Source organism: Macrotis lagotis, chromosome X (assembly GCF_037893015.1).
Source record: "Macrotis lagotis isolate mMagLag1 chromosome X, bilby.v1.9.chrom.fasta, whole genome shotgun sequence".
In the NCBI taxonomy this organism is placed as follows: domain Eukaryota; kingdom Metazoa; phylum Chordata; class Mammalia; order Peramelemorphia; family Peramelidae; genus Macrotis; species Macrotis lagotis.
This window is the reverse complement of record NC_133666.1, coordinates 639,821,266-639,839,106: the sequence shown is the minus strand read 5'-3', so window position 1 is coordinate 639,839,106 and position 17,841 is coordinate 639,821,266. Positions and strand designations below refer to the sequence as shown.

Here is a 17,841-nt window from a genome sequence, read left to right as displayed (position 1 = left end):
AATGTAAATCATAACCAGAGAACCAAACAAATCATAGAACTCCTGAACTGCTGAAGATTGACAATCTTGAAAGACTGAATTCTCTGAGATTAAGAAATTTAAGAAGGTCCTGAAAGACCTGCTAAGTAGTGGAATTTTTACTTCTGGTTGAGTAAAAATTCCATTGCCTATCAGGTTTGTTTGGAACACTAAGTCCTAAATAAATAAACTAAGATGAATCAGCACAGTGCACTCTAAGTTCAGGTTGTCCAAGATTGTTTATTCAGTAATAATTGGTTCTAGAAATGGGAAGATGGTCTAGATAGGAGTTTACTCTGCACCATAGACCAAGAAGAAGCTTTGTGAATGTAGATGTAGGTGCTGCTCCCCTTGGACAATTTTATTTGGGAAAAAGGCCCCAAATATTTACATTTCTGAAAAAAAAAATCTCTGAGAAAGAAGTTTCTCAGAGAAAAAAATACTGAGAGAGATTTCAGAAGGCAACCCCTCGGAGAAAAGATATTTATTAGAGTCAAAGATGACCTAAGTCTCTTATTTCCTGGAAACTAATTTATGCATGACTGAAAAATACATATAGAAAAAGTTGATAACTAGAATGTTAAGGTAAATGTAAAACAGTTGTATATAGACTCTGTCATATCTGGCAGAAATGTGGAATTTGATTTCTCACCCTAAAGAGAAAGTTAAGTCATTTCACACAAGAAGCTCCTGCTTTAAGTCTGGAGTCAGTCCAGGACCACTGAAGCAGAGCAAGATTAAAATAAAGAATTGATATTGTGGAGCGGCTAGGTGGTGCAGTGGATAAAGCACCAGCCCTGGAGTCAGGAGTACCTGGGTTCAAATCCGGTCTCAGACACTTAATAATTACCTAGCTGCGTGGCCTTGGGCAAGCCACTTAACCCCATTTGCCTTGCAAAAACCCAAAAAAAAAAAAAAAAAAAAGAATTGATACTGTTCCCTGAGGCTTGAAGAGAGTTAAGCTCATCTGGGTCCAAATGAGACAAGTAAATGGAACTGATACTGACTCTTCTTTGTTGAAAGTAGCTAAGTCTAACTGAGTGGAAGGCTCATAGAAAAATCAGCTGATCTAAAAGAAAAACTTAGAGCCTGCTTTGTCCCCCATGGAGATGACTAAAGGAAAAAATGTTTTGCTTCTGTTACTAATAGCCGAATAAATTATTAAAAAAAGAATCTTCTGTTTAAGAGCTATCTAGAGAAAAAGAGGTGGATATCTTTCCTTTTATTGCCACCTCTGACTTAAGATGGGGAAATTCTTTAGAAATTAGTCAATAAAGCAAACTTGAATAGTTCTATAGATGTCAAGCTTATGGGGAAGAATTTTTGCCAAAAGTATATTACGTCACTTTAGAGTCCAATCAAGAAGCAGTCAAATGAATCAGCCAGGATAAAGTGTCAGTGTTCAATAAGTGACTTAAAATACAGACTGCTCTGTAAGGAAATCGAGGACATCAAGGTCTGCAGTATAGACATGAGTTGACCTCATGGCACATGTGCTTTCCTACTTATGTGCCTCCTAGCTAACCTTCTGTAATTTTGTACTATTTTTCCAGATGTATACCATTTGCATGTGACCCAAAATTATGGGTGGCCTATTTTGATATATTAATATGTTATATTATGATATATTCTTGGTTTGTACTATTTAATAAACGTTTTATGATGGAATCATCTTGGTTAATTTCTTTAAATAGTAAGCTCACCAGTGGGGGCTCAGGAGCTACAGTTGTGAGGAGCAAAAATATAGCTTCTACACTTCAAGGGTTATCTATAAAATATTTTAATCTTTAGAAATATGGACAATTCTTCTCTTGGAATCGTCCAACCTGCCAGTATGAGTGCTGGTAGCAGTAACAAAGCCAGCACAGAGAGCCTAGAGTGTAGGAGTGCCTGTTCATGCCCATACTACACAAATATCCTCCCTATAGGACTTTTTTTCAGAAATCATACAGATTTACACAGTAGGAAAGGGTGATATGGGATTCACATTAAACAGGACCTCTAATTCAGAGAAAAATAACACACAATAGCCAGGATTTTCCTGAGAAAGTAAATCATCACAGAGAGTAAAGCTACAGAAGTTTGAGCCCATTCTTCACAGGCAGTTTGAACGCGTACTATAGGCAACAGATTAATAACACAGCTAATTAAGTGAACTTTAAACTGAAAGGGGAAGGGAGAGAAAGAGAAAGGTCCTTATCTCTCTGTAATATTTGGAACTGCAGAAAATATGGGCAATAAACAGGGTGAGAAAAGAAGTTCTTGGCAAAAATACACATTTGATTGAATCCAGATAGGATGAAACTCGGGATGGGAATATTTCTCTAGTATGTTATGTGTCATTCAGAAGTAACAGAATAGATTTTTTTTTTAAGTAATGTTATATATAGCCAGATAAGTGGTGCAGTGGATAGAGTGCTTGGCCTGGAGTCAGAAAGACTTGCCTTCCTGGGTTCAACTCTGACCTCAGATATTTAGTTGTGCGACCCTGGGCAAGTCACCTTATCTTGTTTGCTTCAGTTTTCTCATCTGAAAATGAACTGGAGAAAGAAATGGCAAGCCCACACTTATCTTTGATATGAAAATCCCAAATGAGGTTATGAAAAATTGAACATGCCTGAAAAATAACTGAACAACAAAAAGAACAGAAAATGAAACTTCAATTAAAGAGCTACCATGACTTCATCATATCAAAGTCATACCAGTTTCACCTTTATTTCTTTTTCTGGCACATCTATTAAACTAGTAAATAAAGGAAACAACTTTGGATCTAGCTTGACTAGACTTTAATGCTTTTTTAATAGTTTATTACTTTTATTTCTTAATTACTTTTTATGAATCCATCCCTCTCACTACTTCCATCCAAAATTGAGGTGGGAGGTAGGAAACAAAAAATAAAATCAGGAAAAATAAATTCCATATTTGCCAGATCTGAAGATGTATATCTTTCTACGCATTTTAAGTTTGTTGTCTCACAAATAAACCCCTATGAAGATAATAAATAAGGTCTAATAAATGTTAAGGATGATGACATTTGGTTGCATTTGGAAGAAGCAGGAAAACCAGTAAAGAGGAAAAGATTTAATTTAGTGAAGGAAAGGATGAATCACAATCAAGTCACTGGCCTAGAGTTTGCAGTCTGCCTCCTCCCTCTTTCAAAAGTCAGTTCCTACAGCACCTCTCCCATCCACCCAGATCATTCAGATGGCATGTTTCATCTTGATTCTTTTGAAATCTTAGTTTATCATTCCATTCTAAAGTCTCTCAAAGTTGCTCTTCTCTATGATATTAATATCAGTTTACAGATTGTTTTGATTCTTTCTGCATATACTCCAATCTGTATTAGTTCATAGAATCTTCCAAATTTTTTCTTAAGTAGTCCATTTCAATATTCCATGGGGCACAATTATGTCCCCTTACATTCATAAACCAGTGTGTTTAACCATTTCTCAATGAGAGGACACCCCTTAGTTTCCAATTTTTTGGATATCATAAAAAGAGATACTATAAATATCTTTGCTAAATAGATTAAATATTAAATTAAATTAAATATTTGCTAAAAATGCTATTTTTTTACTTTCTTTGAAAATAAGGTTTGATCTTGAACTAGATAAATCAAAAGGTACACAGTTTGTGTACCTAGACTTTAGCAAAACATTGATAAAATATCTTATACTACTATGGGAGAAGAAGATGGTGAGAGGTAGTCTAGGCAATAGGAAATGGATTGCATGACTGTCCTTAAAGAGTAGGCATTACAGGTTTGGCATTAAGTTGGCAGGAGTTCTCCCCTGGAGTGCCCCAGGTATCTGTGCTTGTCATGTGCTATTTATGAATGACATTATGAATGACAATGAGTTTATCAATGATTTAGATAAAGACTAAGAGAGTTTGCTCTTTTAATTTGCAAATGCTTATTAGCTGTGTGACTCTGAGCAAGCCATTTCACCCTGTAGACAAAGTCAAGATTCAAAAGTATAACAGACTAAACTAAATCTAATAAGATAGCTTTAATAGGAATAAATATATACATAAAGTCTAATGCTTGTATACCCAGTTTTCAAAAGCGTATTAGTTGGGACAGCTAGGTGTCACAATGGATAGAGCACTGACCTAGGAGTCAGAAGGACCTGAGTACAAATTCAGCCTCAGACACCTACTATTTATTTAGTTGTGTGACCTTGGGCAAATCACTTAACCCCATTGCCTTCCCTCCAAAAAAAATGTATTAGTATTTTGCATGCTGCTGCCTGGATAGTATGCTGGTTTGGGGAAGAAAACTCTCAAGGGACCTTGAGTGACCTTGTGAAGGGTGGAACTGCTTTGGAGAGGAGAAACATTCTTCATTTCTACTCTAAAAGAGAGATCAAATGCAGTAAGGTAGACATAGAAAGGAAAGCCAGGCCTGATTTCCAACTTATCTCCCTAAAGATTTCTTGGAAATTCTCCTTGGGTAAGATCCAGGATGTAGAATGCTAAGATCATTCCCATATAAAGATTTTTTCTATTCTTTGTTTTTTTAATAAATTGATTTATTTAATTTTCCATGCAAAGATAGTTTTCAACATTCATTTTTTGCTTAGATTTTGAGTTCCACATTTTTTCTCCTTCCCTCTTTTACCTTCCCCTTTCCTTGAGAGCAAGTAGATCTTATTTATTCTTTTTTTAACTTTTAAATTTATTTGTTTGTTTGTTTGTTTATTTATTTATTTTAGAGCTTATTTATTCTAACGTATTTTCTGGTTTATTATAATCTATAGAATTTTTTCTGATTTTTTTTGCTTGAAATCTACTTAAATAGGTTTTATTCACTATTTTCTATTTGTGATGGTCTTTTGTGTACCTAGCATTTAGTGAGAAAGAATCAAGTCTTAGGTATAAAGTTGGAGTTCCTCCCTTTTTAAGGGATAGCATCCAGGGGATGCCAGCAAGTTTAGTTATTTAAAAGATTGTTCTCTTAAATTATCAATTTGAAGGTGAGGGAAGGAAGATAACTTTAATTCTCATCTGTACCCCTTCTGTCAGAAGATAAAAGAGAAACCAGCAGTCAGCTTCATGGCTCCTTCTCCAGCTCCCCTTTTGGCAGGAATCAAAGTCTTGTTTGAAGAGAAAAAAACTTGATTCCAGAGATATTAATGCTTCCTCCATGAGTCAGATTCAGGCAACCTATATGGACATACATATGTCACATGGACAAAACACATAACCCACACATGAGTTTAAAAAATCAACTTCATGAATGCAAGAGAAGGGGGGGGGGGGCTGAGCCAAGACAATGACAGAAGAGCCCCTCTTAGGTGTTCTCTATAATCTTTCAAAACTCATAAAATAATGACTCTAACTAAATTTTTGAGAGACAGAACCCACAGAAAGATCCAGTGAGGCAGTTCTCCAGAACAATGTAACCAGGAAAATAGTGGAAAGGCTCCACTCCATGGGGTTAGAGGGGCAGCACACCAGAGTCGAGGAACTTCAGCCTCCTAGAGGCAGCCCCAGGGCACCTGAGAGCTGTGGCTCACCTCAGTGGGGGTAGTTTCCTGACCTACACCCCAGGGGAGCACTGGGCACAGCTTGGAAGGTCAGTGGGGTGACCTCTGCCAGAGTGAGCAAGTGCAGCCCAGCCCTCAGGGCACTCAGCTAGCAGTGGTGGCCTCCCCAGCCCAGATCCAGGAACCAGAAGCAGGCAAAGCTGGTATGCAGGAGCCCCCAGGCAACTGAACCTTGAGTGAAGAGAGACTTTCGAGGTCTGTCCTCTGTACCTGGAACAGGACTCTGAGGCTCTGACCACATTCAGATCGTACTGTAGGCCCCCAATAGAACAGCAGGGCCCCCCACCTCAGTCCTGTGACAGAGGGGTGAGCTTGTGGTCATTCACAGACCAGGAGTGAAAACAGAGCCTCACACACTGAGATCCTTGTGGGGGGTGTCCCAGCAATACTCAAAAGCTCAGGAAGCACCCCAAAACCAGGCACAGACTGGGTAAATAAGGAAACAGAGAAAAAGAGGAACACCATTGAGAAATACATTGTCTATGATTCCAAGAAGGATCAAAATACTCAATCTGAAGATGAAGAAGTACAAGCTCCTGCATCTAAAGACTCCAAGAAAAATGGAAATTGAGCTCAAGTTATGACAGAGCTCAAAAAAGATTTTGAAAATCAGGTAAGGGAGATAGAAGAAAAATTAGGAAAAGAATTGAGAGAGATATAAGAAAAACATGAAAAAGAACTCAGCAGTTTAGTCAAGGAGATCCAAAAAAATGCTGAAGAAAATAACATGTTAAAAACCAGCATAAGTCAAATGGATAAAACAGTTCAAAAAGTTATTGAGGAGAAGAATGATTTAAAAAACAGAATTGGCCAGATGGAAAAAGAGATAAGAAAACTCTCTGAAGAAAACAAATCCTTCAGATCTAGAATGGAGCCAAAGGAAGCTGCTGACTTTCCAAGAAGTCAAGACACAATACTTCAAAACCAAAAGAATGAAAAATTAGAAGAAAATGTGAAACAACTCATTGAAAAACAGATATAGGAAAGATAATTTAAAAATTATTGGGATACTTGAAAGTCATGATCAGAAAAAGAGCCTTGACATCATTTTTAAAGAATTCCTACAGGAAAATTGCCCAGATATCTTAGAAGTAGAGGGCAAAATAGAAATTAAGAGAATCCACTGATCTCTCCCAGAAAGAGATCCCAAAAAAACAACCCCCAGGAATATTATAGCCAAGTCCCAGAACTCCTAAGTCAAAGAGAAGCAAGAAGGACACAATTCAAATATCATGGAGCTGCAGTCAGGATCACACAGGGCTTAGCAGCAACTACATTTAGGGCTTGTAGGACTTGGAATATAATATTGTGGAAGGCAAAAGACCTCTGAATGCAACTGAGAATCAACTACCCAGCAAAACTGAACATCCTCACCCAGAGAAAAGGATGGACTTTCAATGAACCAGGGGAATTTCAAATGCTGCTATTAAAATGGCCAAAGCTGAACAGAAAGTTTGATCTTCAAATACAGGACTCAGGTGAAACATAGAGAGTGGAGGAGAAGGGTAAAATATGAGGGACTTAATGATGATGAGCTGCATGTATTCCTGCAAAGAAAAATGATACTGATAATACTCATAAGAAATTTCTCATTAAATAGAGCAGGTAGAAGGAGCTTTTATAGATGAAGTACAGGAGAGAGCTGAATTTGAAGACATAATATGTTGTAAAAATGGAGTCAATGGTTAAAAGGGAAATGTAATGAGAGTAAGAGAAAGGAGAGGTGGAATAGGCTAAGATATTTAAAATAATAAGAATTTTTAATTACAATGATCTAAAGCAATGATATGGAAGGGGAGAAGGCAAGGGGGAATAAGGAAACTTCACTCTCATCAGAGGTGGCTAGGAGAGGAAACAGCATATATACACTCAATAGGGTATAGACATCTGGAGTAAGAAGGGGGGGGGAGACAGGGGGAAGGGGGGATGTGAGTGATGGAGGAGAGAGGGTGGACCATAGAGGAGAGTGATCAGATGTAATACATTTTCTTTTTTACTTCCTTCAAGGGGCTGGGATTGGATGGCCTGTCCGGGACCATAGGGCTGGGTGGTTGCTGGGCTTTAGGGGTGGTATGTGAGCTCAGGGCCTCTTGGCCCCATGGTGGGTCATCAGTCTGCTGTGCCATTCAGCTATCCTACAGTACATTTAAGAAGAGGGACAGAGTGAAAGGAGAGAGAATATATAGTATATGGTAGTGGGGAAGTAAGAATGGAGAGAGTTGCAATCAGCAATGGCAACAGTGGAAAAATATGGAAGTAGCTTTTGTGATGCACTTATCATAAAGAATGTGATCCACCCATGAAAGAACTGGTGGTGTTGGAACAGATTGAAGCACATTTTTTATTATTATTATTATTATTTTTTGGTTTTTGCAGGGCAATAGGGTTGGGGTGGCGTGCCCAGGGTCACACAGCCGGGTGATTGTTGGGTGTCTGGGACCAGATTTGAGCTTGGATGCTCCTGACTCCAGAGCTGGTGCTCTGTCCACTGCGCCACCTAGCTGCCCCTATTATTATTTTTTAATTTGAATTTGAATTTTTTCTTTTTCCTTTACTTTATTGCTCATGAGGGTCTATATTTTGGGGGGAGGAGGTATTATGTTTACTCTTAAACAAGAATATTTTAGTAATGTATAAAAAATCATTTGTACAAAATATAATAATAATATAATATAAATATAATAACAATAATAAATATAATAATGAATGCAAGAGAAGGGAAGCATAGTTAGTCAGCAGTTTACCTGAGAAAGTTCTGGGGGCAAAAAGGGAATGTGAAAAAGAAGCCTAATATATGTCATCATATTGCATTATAAAATATGATCCACCTTAAAGTTATGTGGCAACCAAAAAAATCTAATGCAAACTTAGGTCAAATAAAAGCAGGCATTTTTTTCAGGGGAAAAGGACATTTGAAGGCATTGTAGAGACTCTCATGAGAGAGCTGGTAGTATAGAGGATACAGGACAGGGTCCTAGAATCAGGCACTTGCTGATAGTGTGATCCAAGGCAAGTCACTTCACCTCTGACTGCCTCAGTTTCCTCCCCTGAACAATAGGGATAGTAGCCTCTATTTCCCAGTGGTGTAAGTTATTTGTAAAAAGTACTTAGTACAATAATTATCTCATAGTAAGAATTACATAAAGCTTACCCCCCCCCAGCTGTTGGAATAGGTAGATGTATTGGGTCTACTGAATATTTATTTTATGTTTTATAATAAAGAATTGTTTTCTAGAGAGATAAATTCAGAAAAGAAAGTGATATGATTAGACCTGTGTTTTAGGGTCCAACAATCTATTCTCTGCCCTTACCTACCTGTTTCTACAATTAAACTTGAAAGTCTGACCTTTAGAACATCATACATTGGGTAAATTACCAAGCTTATCATTTGGTCAACTGTTTTTTTTTCTTTAGGGAAGCAAATTACAACATGTAATTCTATTCTGTCACTCCAGAAGCCTTATAATGTAGTATGATCACTGGAGGAAATATATTTTCTAACCTTTGACTGGATTGACTAGAGAGGAGACAGTCATTTATGCCACTATTTGGGGGGGGGGCATTTTTTAACTGTTGATTAGTATGTTCCCTTAAATGAGGTCCAATCATTTAGATCAGGCATCATCTGTTTTACTTAAATTTACTCTGGAAAGAATTTAGCTAAAGTTATAGCTCATGCTCTCAGGGAAATGTGGGTATAAAGAAAATCAATAATAGAAAGGGTTTTCATGTCCATATTCCTATAAATTTCACCCATTGCTCTAAAATTCTTATTTGACTTGAATTATCCCAATCCATACTCCACCTCTCCTGTACACATATTTGTATTTTCTCTTCACTTTCTCCAATTTATGAGGTCACAGATTCTGAGAGTTGGGCAATAATCTAATTGCCAAATCTAATTACTTTTTCCTACAATCCCTATTCTTCTTCTTGACCTTTCCAAGGCATTTAACATCATTGGGTTCTTCCTCAATATATTCTTCTCTGAATTTTCATAACCCTGACCTCCTTGGCTCTCCTTCTTGTTTGCTCCTTTCTAAGACTCTTTCGTTGGATCATCAGTCTCCTGCATACAGGTGGCACAGTGAAAAGAGCACTGGCCTGGAAAAGAGCCCTGAACTGACCTGAGTTCAAATGTGATCTCAGATATGGGCTAGCTGTGTGATTCTGAGCAAGTCATTTAACCTCTGTCTGTCTCAGTTTTCTCAATTGTAAAATGAGAATAATAATAGTACATACCTACCAAAATTGTTGTGATAAGCAAATTATATAGTATTCAAAAGTCACTTAAATAGTTACTGGCACATAGTAGGAGCATAATAAATGTTAATTTTCTTCCCGTGCCATACCATGGCTTGGAAAGTAGGAGAGAAGACCAAATATGTAAGGGGATGCTTGGGTAACAGCAGTCTTGATAATATTTTACCAGAGATCTCTCATTGGGTTCATGGGGATACCCCAGTTTCCATAAAGGAAGATCACTGAAAGAAGAAAGATTCTTCCTCAGATGGATATGGGTCGAAGACTATAACTTCAACTTGTATATTATGAATTTGTGGAAGTCAGTACCTGTCCAGGTACTTATGGTAACTTCTATTCTAGTTACTGTGGGGAGAACTAAATGGATGCCTTTGAAATTGCAAGAGCCAAGTGAAGTAGCTGATATTAAATAATATCAGGTTCTAGAAGGATTGATGTGAAAGAATTTTCTCCCTATAATGAAGATGATGCTTCACTAAATGCAATCTCCATTAATAACTGTGCAGTTATTAAAAAAGATAGGTGATTCCTAGAGACTTATAAGTAGATTATTAGGAAATGAATAAAATTGTTATAATTGTCGTGATTGTTCCTGATCCTATAATTATGGGGAACCAAGTAAACCAGACTTCCAACAAGTGGCATGAGATTATTGATGTCACTAATATTGAGTTTTTATTTTTTGTTTTTTGTTTTGTTCTTTTCCTGTGACCGAGAATAGCTAGGAGTAATTTGCTTTAACCTGGAGGGTATTTGGTAAACATTACCAACCTTTCTCAGGATAACTTGAAGCTCTTCTATATTGCCCCAGTTTGATGGGGGAAAAACCTCAAAGAGACCTTAATTTCTGAGGGCAGCAGTGCTTATCACTTTGTTGATATAATATTGATTGAGCTTAATGAAGCCACCATAGTAGAAGCCCTGTATTAGGGATGATGGTTCATATAAAAGACAAGAAGGCTAACCTTAAGAAAATTCTTGGTTCAGCCCAATCTCCACTGAATGGAGATTGAGATGGCTATGTGATAGTTATGATATATAGGTCACCAACTCTACTACTTTCACTCCAGAAATAATTTAGAAAAGCACCAAATAATCAATGACTATGAAATGTAAAGAGAAATATCAGTAAGTTCCTTCATCCAGTCATGAATATACAAAGATATTTCTAGTGTGGACACTAGAAAAATTTGAGTCCTGCATGAGATGTCAGTGACTGGTAAACATATGGGTAACACATAAGGGCACCCTGAGTAAGGAAGCTTCAGGGAGTAAAGAGACCATTCAAACCTTTGAACAAACCCCACCCACCTCCATTATGGAGTTTGTTCAAGGGTTTAATGTGGTATATTGTTTAATATATTTAATATAAACCCTGGGAATCTATTAAAGCTTCCACTTGGCTTGATCCTTATGGACAGAGATGTACAAGACCCTAGGCCCTAGAGAATCATGTGAACTCAAGAGGAGCCATTGCTAGGTAGCCCACCTTAGATCATTCAAGGTTATCGCCTATTCCAAACTCCATTTAAAAAAAAAAAAAAGGAACTAGTGGTAAATAGGACATCAAAATACCCAAGTGAGAATATTATTTTTCTGAACCCAAAAGGTCCAAGTAGCTCCTAAGCTGTCTTATTTGTCTTTAGATCATTATAGACTACATCCAGAAACACCAAGTTTCTTTCCATTTTTGGCATTCTGTTATGGATCTCTTGCTTTACTTCTTTCACATACTCTTGAAGTCCATGCAATCAAGGCACTTTCTTTCCCAAAGCCCTGCTATCCATAATATTTCTTCCTAGTGGAATATGCTGCTTATTTAAATCTCTAACTTCAATTTTTGATTTAGGATCTAGTGCTAGAGTCATACTCAACCCTCTACTATGTTTTGGGTTTTTTTAGGTTTTTGCTGGGCAATGGGGTTAATTGGCTTGCCCAAGGCCACACAGCTAGGTAATTATTGAGGTTCTGAGGCCAGATTTGAACTCAGGTACTCCTGATTCCAGGTCTGGTGCTCTATCCACTGTGCTACTTAGCTGCCCCCCCCATTATGTTCTTGAATGAGATGATCAACCCTATTTGATTCTGATCTCTGTTCTCTAGGTTCTTGCTGCTAACTTCCTCTTCTCTGGGTATGGTTCCTTATTCTCCACTCAGAGATATGACAGATTTCAGTGTCCTGGGGTCAGAGTGTTTCAGTTGCCTATGTCTGGTAGTCTTCTGATCCTTTGGAACATTTTCAATTGGAATGTCTCCTCTTCTGTCCCCTCTGAAATTTCCTTTAGCAGCACCTAATTTGTCTTATGTGTCCTTTGGGGTCTTTCTTAATCATAGTTCTGAGTCAACTTCCCTTCTACATCTAGGAATTCCTCACTGGTCTTAATGGCTCAGATTTTCCCTTCATTCTCAGGTTATCTCTTCCAAGACACTTGAAATAGAAAGGAATAGGGGAGCCAAAGGATGATGCTTTGTTTTTTAATGAACAAAGGGAGGTCAAACAGTTTTAAAAATCATGGTATTAGGAATTCACTTGGAAGCAATGGGGTTCTTTAGCTGACTTATTCATAATCTTTATTCTTTGGTTGAAATTGAGAGGAAGGTTCATTCAACCCCTAGATCCTCAGAAAAAGTCTCTAAAGGAACCAGAATTTAGTATCATCCTTCCTTATAAGAATTCCAGAAGAGAAGAGATTTTAGACTCCAGGTCAAAATACATGCAAGAGTCTTATGATCACTTAAGTACCTTATTATAGATGTGATAGAGGTTGTTGATGGTTCTTGAGTTATCATGTTTTGTATCATACATGGACTTGACATTCCTGCAGTCTCTCCTGGTCATATTGTGGTTAAATATTACTCTGAACTGCCCTGACACTACATCCCTTGTGTTGATTGCACTTTTAAATGACTTTTACATGGCTTTTAGCTTTTTATTGCTTGTTTTTAGTTTGTCTTATAGTATTGTTCATAAGTTCTGAACTGTTTTAAGACTGTTTTAGAGGTGAAAGTTCCCTGAGACAATAATAGGACCTTGACACTAAGAAATGGAATATGATAGGAAAAGTATCTAACAGTTGTTTTATGTAGGATGGGTTGGTTCTTAAGGGAGTGGAGAGGTCAACTGGTTTCCTTGCTGCCTGAAAGATGAAAGTTCTAGACTGTGGGGCTATAGACTTTACTGGATTTCTCATTGTCCTGGGGGAACACCTTTAAGACCTAGTTATCGTTTCTTGCATCATATTAGACCTTATCTTCCTCTGCTTCCTCAACAGTTCCTTTCTTCATCTGGAGAATACTAGAACATGAAGAGGTGTCTTACACAGTCCAATGATGCTTTATCAAAAAAAGCAATAGCAGTAGTAGTATGGTATAATGGAAAGAATGATGACTTGGATTCTGAAGAAGCATTAGTCCAATCCCTGTCTCCATCCTTTTGCAATGTAAGTTATTCAAGATTGGAATACTCTACCTGCTTACCTTTTATCTAATAAACTCTGGTTTCTTACAAAACCCAGTTTAATTTCTATATTTTGCATGGGGCCTTTTCTGGTTTCCCATTAAGTAGAATTTTTCCCCTAAAATTACCTTGTGCCTCTTTTATATATATCTTTCCTAAGTATAGGCTGTTTTCCTATAAACATAAAAGATCTTTGGAGACAAGGACTGCTTCACTTTTGTATTTGTATTCCTTACATGTTTGCAGAGTCTGATATATAGTAGGCACTTTTAAAATGATTTTTGATTGATTGGTTGATTTTTGGAAAGCTTTATGTTGTTGAATATTGATTCTAGAACACTTTTTTAAAAGAACAGGGCATGGACATGGAAAAGAGGAAAAAATATAATAACAAATTTGGAGGCAACAAGAAGTTGAACACAGAGACATAATAGAATAGAAAAGAGAAAGTATTCCAAAACCCAGGGCTATTAACCCCGCTTCCCACAATGACCAATATCATTCTCTCTACCTGCCATCTTGACTTCCAGTGGACATCCTCCAGGACCCCAAACTGCTCTGTTTCCCATCTTCTTCCTCTTTTCTGTAGTAATTCCAACATCAGTTTCCTAAACTTAGCCATTCATCTCCCTACCTCACATTCACCAAAGCCCTCTAAGTAGCACAGAGTTCCCACTCAAGTCATTTTTCCAAACAATGTGACTGACAGATGACTCAAAGTTATAGAAGGAACTCATTGATACCCAGAAATACTAGTCCTGGTAGGACTAATTTCCCCAGTCTCTTCAACAATCTCTTTCTGGGTCTAATCTTCATCTTCTCCTCACTACAGTTTGCTGTAACCATATCCATGCCCAATCTTATCCGATTTCCTACAGCCTAGAGCAGTTCTCTCTCTAGTTCTAGGCTTCGATATCAGGCTTTTATTTTTTTGGCAGTACCTGTTTTCTGTCTCTGTCTGTCTCTGAAGAAAGTAGCTCTGGAAAACCAAGGTCACCTTTTTCTGTTGTCTGGAAGCCACCTACTCCTCACTGTTATCCAAAGCCAGAAATAAAGGTCCACAGATTCTCTAGACCACCTGTAGACTCCACCTTCACAGGTAAAAGACAGGAAAGCCACTGAATTTGACTGGAGTTTGGACAGAAACTAGGGTAGGGAGGGGAACTAGAGAAACAAGCCAGAAAAGGCCCTGTCCTTGCTCTGTGAACACAGATTGTAACCGAAGGTAAAAGATTATAAGAGATAAGAAGCCAGGCTCCTAAGGTCATTCCCTACCCTAAAGCAATTTCTGCCCCTCCCCTTCATTTCCCTTTCCTAACCACCCTGTCCTGGTTACAGAAATATAACCACAACCTCTCCCCCCAAAATCAAAATCCTTCATGCCAACTGTCCTAATATGATGCTCCCTATTTCACCTTCCCTTCCCACCACCTCTTTCTTCTCTCTTCTTTTCATTCCTTTCTTTTAGGTGGTACAATGGATAGATAGTAGAGCTGGAATCAAGAAAATCTGAATTGAAATCCAGATTTAGATATTTGCTACCTATTTGATCTTGAGCAAGCCTTTTAACCTATGTATAACTTTACTTATCTGTAAGATGGAACAATAATAGCACTAACCCCCAAAGTTGCTATAAGGATAATATGAGATAATATTTGTAAAGAACTTTGCAAACTTTATAGCACTATATAAATGTTGATTACTACTACTACTACTACTGCTAATACTAATACTACTACTACTATCTTCTTCCTATCCCTCTCCAATTTTTCTCAAATTAAAAAAAATGACCCCCAGGAAATAGCAAAACCTGCAGTTGGAGAATTTCTGTCTGAGGCATACAATAGCCTCCTTCTGGAAGGAAATGGTATTTTGTCAACATCCAGAACTACAAAATTCTGTTGATTCCCATCTAATACCTGTCCCATTATTTTCATTCCCTAACTTTCACCCTTTCAATGACTTTTAGTACTAATGGTAAGAACCTTCTTTAAAGTTGAGTCTTCTTTCAGTTCAAATTTTTAACACTTCTGTCCTGAAATATATGGTGTAGGATGTATTCAGGGAAGATCTCTGGTTTGAGGGCTGCTTAGACCTTTTCAGGATTGCTTTACATCTTTGGTGTCCACCAGATACACCTAACTCTCGCCTATGGCTCAAAGAAGTTGTAGCATGCATAGTGGCTACACCCCAGTAAATCATTTTGGAAGATGGGCTAAACCAGTGAAGCTAACTGAAGGGTTTCAAACCCCTCAGTGAGTTAGGTGGTTATCTATCCCAAGAATGTGAAGAATTCCTTGGTGTAATGGGTGGATGAGAACAATTTGTTTAAAGGGCATGAAGAGAGCTGAAGCAGAGACAAAGCTGTGGAGCCCTTAGGGTTTGGTTAGACATCAAGGACACCAAGGTCATTCACAACATCTCCGTCATCACCAGTCACCTTGAACTTTGTATTGACACTGGACTGTGATGATTCTGGAAGAGAGTGAGGCCAATAACTTCATGCAACTCTGCCTCACTTAAATCCAAGTTACTTATGAATCAAAAGATATCACCTGTACCATTTTACCATTTTTACCAATCTCAAAGTCCTGTGGCAATAGGCAAATGATGAAGCAGCAGGTATGGATACACTAGAAGCTGTAGTAACAATCCTTCACTCAGGCAGCCCAGATCATAGGGTTGTCTTCTCATTGGAAATAATAAGTTTAAGCAACCCCCTGGGTGTCTGAGCAATCTTTTTTTTCCCTCTTTTTTCTTTTTTTAATTAATTTTTTTTATTTTTGTACAAATGATGTTTATTATACATTACTAAAATATACTTGTTTAAGACTAAACATAATACCCCCCTCCAAAAAATAAAGAACCTCATGAGCAATAAAGTAAAGAGAAAATAATAAAAATAAAAAAATAATGAAAAAATGTGCTTCAGTCTGTGTTCTATCACTACCAGCTCTGTCATGGGTGGATCACATTCTTTATGATAAGTCCATCACAAAAGCTACTTCCATATTTTTCCACTGTTGCCATTGCTGATCGCAACTCCCTCCATTCATACTTTCCCACTACCATATATTATATTTTCTCTCTCCTTTCACTCTGTCCCTCTTCTTAAATATGCTGTAGGGTAGCTGAATGGTGCAGCAGACTAATGACCGGCCCTGGTGCAAAGAGACCCCGAGCCCACATACCAGGCCTTAGGGATGGTAACCCCCCCCCCGCCCTATGGGCCCAGACAGGCCATCCAATCCCAGCCCCTTGAAAGAAGTAAAAAAGATAATGTATTATATCAGACCACTCTCCCCCATAGTCCACCCTCTCGTCCATCACTCACATCCCCCCCTTTCCCCTGTCCCCCTTCTCTCCTTCTTAGTCTAGATGTCTATACCCCCATTGAGTATATATGCTGTTTCTTCTCCAAGCCACCTCTGATGAGAGCGAAGGTTCCTTCATTCCCCCTCACCTTCTCGCCTTCCATATCATTGCAATAACTCATTGTAATAAAAAAAATCTTATTATATAAAATATCTTAGCCTATTCCACCTCTCCTTTCTCTTACTCCCATTATATTTCCATTTTAGCCATTGACTCCATTTTTACAATATATTAAATCTTCAAATTCAATTCTTTCTTGTGCTTCATCTATAAAAGCTCCCTCTACCTGCTCTATTAAATGAGAAGTTTCAGATGAGTATTATCAGTATCATTTTTCTATACAGGAATATATGTAGTTCATCGTCATCAAGTCCCTCATATTTTACCCTTCTCCTCTGCTCTCTATGCTTCACCTGTAAGATGGAAAAATAATAGCACTAACCCCCAAAGTTGCTATGTGAACACAAATTGTAACAGAAGGTAAAAGATAATAAGAGATAAGAAGCCAGGCTCCTAAGGTCATTCCCTACCCTAACGCTATTCCTGCCCCTCCCCTTTCTTTCCCTTTCCTAACTACCCTGTCCTGGTTAGAGAAATATAAACATACTTTCTGTTCAACTCTGGTTGTTTCAACAAGAACAATTGAAATTACCCTGGTTCATTGAAAGTTCATCATTTCCCCTGGAAGATGATGTTCAGTTTTGCTGGGTAGTTGATTCTCAGTTGCATTCCAAGCTCTTTTGCCTTCTGGAATAATATGTTCCAAGCCCTATGAGCCCTTAATGTAGTTGCTGCTAAGTCCTGTGTGATCCTGACTGCAGCTCCATGATATTTAAATTGTGTCTTTCTGGTTGCTTGTAATATTTTCTCTTTGACTTGGGAGTTCTGGAACTTGGCTATAATATTCCTGGGGGTTGTTTTTTGTGGATCTCTTTCTGGAGGAAATCAGTGGATTCTCTCAATTTCTATTTTACCCTCTGCTTCTAAGATATCTGGGCAATTTTCCTGTAGGAATTCTTTAAAAATAAGGTCAAGGCTCTTTTCCTGATCATGACTTTCAGGTATCCAATAATTTTTAAATTATCTTTCTTGAATCTGTTTTCCAGATCAGTTGGGGGGTTTTTTAAGTTTTTCAAGGCAAAAGGGGTTAAGTGGCTTGCCCAAGGCCACACAGCTAGG

General features: G+C 37.9%; 1 protein-coding gene across 4 annotated transcripts in view; it reads right to left on the bottom strand.

Annotated features, from left to right (window-relative positions):
- LOC141500836 (cytochrome P450 4F2-like) overlaps nt 1-14,483 on the bottom strand; it is a 50,367-nt gene extending 35,884 nt beyond the window's left edge. The window contains exon 1 of one of the 4 annotated variants that reach the window (XM_074204323.1): nt 14,229-14,483. The gene's annotated coding sequence lies outside the window, so the exon portion shown is untranslated. The remainder of the gene's footprint in view (nt 1-14,228) is intronic. The other 3 variants (XM_074204322.1, XM_074204325.1, XM_074204324.1) reach the window with 3 other exon arrangements.
- Between the last annotated feature and the right edge of the window lie 3,358 nt (nt 14,484-17,841).